The sequence below is a fragment of the Phocoena sinus genome, chromosome 8 (assembly GCF_008692025.1).
Source record: "Phocoena sinus isolate mPhoSin1 chromosome 8, mPhoSin1.pri, whole genome shotgun sequence".
Classification (NCBI taxonomy): Eukaryota; Metazoa; Chordata; class Mammalia; order Artiodactyla; family Phocoenidae; genus Phocoena; species Phocoena sinus.
In genome coordinates, this window is record NC_045770.1 from 13,341,781 (window position 1) to 13,347,343 (window position 5,563).

Below are 5,563 nucleotides of genomic sequence, written 5' to 3' on the forward strand. Positions count from 1 at the left end.
CTTTCAGCATACCATCACCTCCTGCGGTTTTTTCCCCTACTTCACTGGCCATTCCTTTCACGTCCTTTGATGGTTCCTACTCACTTCTAAAACCATTTAATGTTAGAGAGCTCCAGGATTCAGTCCTTGCACATCTTTTCTTTTCTGTTTATATTTGCTCCCTTGGGGACCTCTTCTAATCTCGTGACTTTAAATAACATCGATATGCTGAGCACTCTCAATTATGTATCTCCAACACAGACTTTGCCAAACGTGTATGTCCAGCCTCTTTCTTGGCATCTTGACATGCCTAATAGACATCTCAAACTTAATATGTGTTAAATCAAGTTCCTGACCTCCCTGCCACTCCCAAATCTGCTCCTTCCACAGCCTATACATCCTCAGTTCATGTTCAGACCAAAAAATCCTTTTTTCTCACACCACCTAATCCATCAGGAAACCCTGTGGGCTCTACATTCAAAAAACATTTAGAATCCAACCATTTCTCACTTCCTCTCCTGCTACCACATTAACCTGAGCCACCATCACCTCTTAGCAGATGATTTCAGTCTCCTCCTTCTACTCTGGCTCTCTTCAGGTCTGTCCTCCATATAGTAGCTAAAGGGACTCTGTTAAAGCAAAACAGAGTCCCTTTAGCTACTCTTCTGCTCAAAATCCTCCAATGGCTCCTATCTCAGAGTAAAAGTTAAAGTCATTGAAATGGCCTAGGGCCCTGCAAGGTGAGGTCCTCCCTTATCTCTTTGACTTCATCTTCCACTCTCTCCACTCCAGCCACACTGACCTTCTTTTTTTTTTTTTTTTTTTTTTTTTTTTTGCGGTACGCGGGCCTCTCACTGTTGTGGCCTCTCCCGTTGCGGAGCACAGGCTCCGGACGTGCAGGCTCAGCGGCCATGGCTCAAGGGCCCAGCCGCTCCGCGGCATGTGGGATCCTCCCCGACCGGGGCACAAACCTGTGTCCCCTGCATCGGCAGGTGGACTCTCAACCACTGCGCCACCAGGGAAGCCCTCACACTGACCTTCTTGCTCTTCCTCGAAGGTGGCAAGCGCATGCCTATCTCAGCACATTTGCATTTACTGTTCCCTCTACTTAGAACATTCTTTGCCCAGATTTCTAGATGGCCCACTCCTTCACCTCTTTCAGGTCATTCAAATGTCACCTTCTCATTGAGACCTCTGATGGCACGTTATACACTCTGTATCATCCCCTCTGCTTTATTTGCCTCCATAGCTCTTACTGCCATCCAATACTATATATTTTACTTATTTCCTTATTTGGTTACTGTCTTCTACTTCTACTAGAATGTAAGCCCCTTAACTTACTTTGCCTGTTTTATTCACTGTTACATCCTCAGTTCCTAGAAGACTACCTGGAGTGCCCAGTAGCTGTCCGTAAAATGCAATGGAATGAGGGTCCGAAGGTAAGCAGATGGGGTAGAAGGTCCCTGGAGAAAGAGAACTAGGCATGGCTTTCTTGATGGAAGAGAAGTCATTTTTGGCTTAAGCTATTTTGTGATCTAAGCCTGGCCACAATGCCAGCCCTTGAACAAGTCTCAGTAATTAATGAGATTAAGGGAAGGGAGGGAATGCAGAAACAAAGGAAAAGCAGTCAAGAAACAATAGTTCAAACAACGAAAAATCAAAAAGAGAAATTAAGGAAACACTCCCATTTCCACTGCAACAAAAAGAATAAAATACCTAGGAATAAACCTACCTAAGGAGGCAAAAGACCTGTATGCAGAAAACTATAAGACACTGATGAAAAAAATTAAAGAAGACACAAACAGATGGAGAGATATACCATGTTCTTGGATTGGAAGAATCAACATTGTGAAAATGACTATACTACCCAAAGCAATCTACAGATTCAATTCAATCCCTATCAAATTACCAATGGCATTTTTCACAGAACTAGAACAAGAAATTTTACAATTTGTGGGCAAAAACAAAAGACCCCGAATAGCCAAAACAACCTTGAGAGAGAAAAATGGAGCTGGAGGAATCAGGCTCCCTGACTTCAGACTATACTACAAAGCTACAGTAATCAAGAGAGTATGGTACTGGCACAAAAACAGAAATATAGATCAATGGAACAGGATAGAAAGCCCAGAGATAAACCCATACACATATGGTCACCTTATCTTTGACAAAGGAGGCAGGAATATACAATGGAGAAAAGACAGCCTCTTCAATAAGTGGTGCTGGGAAAACTGGACAGCTACATGTAAATGAATGAAATTAGAACACTCCCTAACACCATACACAAAAATAAACTTAAAATGCATTAAAGACCTAAATGTAAGGCCAGACACTATAAAACTCTTAGATGGGGGTTTCCCTGGTGGCGCAGTGGTTGAGAGTCCGCCTGCCAATGCAGGGGACGTGGGTTCGTGCCCCAGTCCAGGAAGATCCCATATGCCGTGGAGCAGCTAGGCCCGTGAGCCATGGCTGCTGAGCCTGCGTGTCCGGAGCCTGTGCTCCACAACGGGAGAGGACACAACAGTGAGAGGCCTGCATACCACCAAAAAAAAAAAAAAAAAAAAAAAAAAAACTCTTAGAGGAAAACATAAGCAGAACACTCTGTGACATAAATCACAGCAACATCCTTTTTGACCCACCTCCAAGAGAAATGGAAATAAAAACAAAAATAAACAAATGGGACCTAATGAAACTTAAAAGCTTTTGCACAGCAAAGGAAACCATAAACAAGACAAAAAGACAACCCTCAGAATGGGAGAAAATATTTGCAAACGAAGCAACTGACAAAGGATTACTCTCCAAAATATATGAGCAGCTCATGCAGCTCAATATCAAAAAAAACAAACAACCCAATCCAAAATTGGGTGGAAGACCTAAAAGACATTTCTCCAAAGAAGACATACAGATTGCCAACAACACATGAAAAGATGCTCAACATCACTAACTATTAGAGAAATGCAAATCAAAACCACAATGAGGTATCACCTCACACCGGTCAGAATGGCCATCACAAAAAATTCTAGAAACAATAAATGCTGGAGAGGGTGTGGAGAAAAGGTAACCCTCCTGCACTGCTGGTGGGAATGTAAATTGATACAGCCTCTATGGAGACAAGTATGGCGGTTCCTTAAAAAACTAAAAGTAGGGCTTCCCTGGTGGCGCGGTGGTTGAGAGTCCGCCTGCCGATGCAGGGCACACGGGTTCGTGCCCCAGTCTGGGAAGATCCCACATGCTGTGGAGCAGCTAGGCCCATGAGCCATGGCCGCTGAGCCTGCACGTCCAGAGCCTGTGCTCCGCAACAGGAGAGGCCACAACAGTGAGAGGCCCACGCACTGCAAAAAACAAACAAACAAAAAAAAAAAACTAAAAGTAGAACTACCATATGACCCAGCAGTCCCACTACTGGGCATATACCCTGAGAAAACCATAATTCAAAAAGATACATGTACCACAATGTTCATTGCAGCACTATTTACAATAGCCAGGACATAGAAGCAACCTAAGTGTCCATCAACAGATAAATGGATAAAGAAGATGTGACACATATATACAATGGAATATTGCTCAGCCATAATAAGGAACAAAACTGAGTTATTTGTAGTGAGGTGGATGGACCTAGCGTTTGTCATACAGAGTGAAGTAAGTCAGAAAGAGAAAAACAAATACCATATGTTAACGCATATATATGGAATCTTAAAAAAAAATGGTCCTGATGAACCTAGTGGCAGGGCAGGAATAAAGACGCAGACATAGAGAATGACTTGAGGACACGGGGTGGGGGGGTGGGGGGGAACAATAGTCCAGTAAGCAACAGTGAACAATAGTTTAATAAAACAGAGCCCTAGTTCCTCCTCAAGGGATATACATAACAATCTGATGCAAATCTTTGAGTTGGGCTGGAACTAAGGCCCCCAACCAGGTGGAGGATGGTAACTATCTGCTGAGACCCTAGACTGGTATGAACCTAAGGAATGATGTTGACCTTTTCTGACACTCTAATTTCAATCAACTAAAGCTCTCTGTTAAACTTTGACCCAATTCTTTTTTTATTTTTTTTTAAATTTTATTTATTTAGTTTTGGCTGCGTTGGGTCTTTGTCGCTGCTTGCGGGCTTTCTCTAGTTGCAGCGAGCGGGGGCTCCTCTTCGTTGCGGTGCGCGGGCTTCTCATTGTGGTGGCTTCTCTTGTTGCAGAGCATGGGCTCTAGGTACACGGGCTTCGATAGTTGCGGCACACGGGCTCAGAAGTTGCAGCTCGCAGGCTCTAGAGCTCATGCTCAGTAGTTGTGGCGCACGGGCTTAGTTGCTCCGCAGCATGTGGGATCTTCCCAGACCAGGGCTCGAACCCGTGTCCCCTGCATTGGCAGGCGGATTCTTAACCACTGCGCCACCAGGGAAGCCCAACTTTGGCCCAGCTCTATGCTGAATTCCGCTCAAGCCCCGTCAGGAATACGCAAGCACTCTTAGCTTAAAACTTCCCCAGTTTTGCTGTTCAGGGAGACACTGCTTTGGGGAAGATCCCTTGTATTCTCCGTACTTGCTGCAAGTAAAACATTCTTCCTTCTCCTGATCTTTGGCCTGGTTGTGTCTTTTGGCTCAACACCCACCGAGAGGCGAACCCAGTTTTTGGGTAACATTAAGGAAACAAAAGAGTTGAGATCCAGAAGGGATTTGTCTTGGACAAGAAAGAGGGACACCTCTTTCACTGCTTCTGGAGCAGAGTTAAGAATGGATTCGGCTATGTTTGTACACAGAACTTTAAGTGCTTCCCTCCTGATTGCCTCTAGTTTCTCTAGGAAATAGAAGACTCGAGGGACTTGAGGAGGGTGGTGATGGACAGAAATACCAGCCAAAGAGAAGAGAAAGAGCTAAGGACACTTGGAAGGACTGATGGTCCAGGTGAAATTGAAAACCTGGACTTGCCTTGGCACCAATCTACCTGGCTGTGTGGTTTTCTTCACCACCGTGGAGGATGGGGGAAAGGTTATACACAAAGAATGGGAACCGCAAAAATTCAAGTTTCCTCTCAGCTTTTTCTTGAAAGACAAAAGAGAATCTCTTCCACTGACTAAGTGCCACCGTTTACCCACTCAAGGAGGCACCATCAGTCACTGGTCTCGTGCGAGTAAAATGAGCAGAGAGTAGAGAAAGAGGAGCGAAAAAGAGAAGAGGCAGAAGAACTGGCCCTCTCCCAGCCCGGTGGGAAGGAGCGGGAACATTTAGCCTTCCCTAAAAACTGAAAGCTGATACATACGCCCTGGGGTTCAACTTCTGAGCCTTCTCCCCGTGACCCTTCCTCTTTCCCAATACCTTCCAGCTGTCCCGTCGTGTCATATTCAGGTGCTCCACCCCCTCCAAACTCGCGTGCCTTTCCTCCACGTGGTTCTCTGCATATATCGGTCGCCTGAGAGATCCTGGCCGGGCGGGGCTCTAATGACGCCACAATAGGAACAGGCCAATAGCAGTGACGCGTCTCAGTGACGCGAGACGAGGGCTGTCGCTTTGCCTGCCCCGGCGCAATGAGGCAGCTGCCCGCTGGGTGGCGCCGATTTCCCAGGGAGGTCCTCTCCGGCCCCCCTGCGGAGGTGC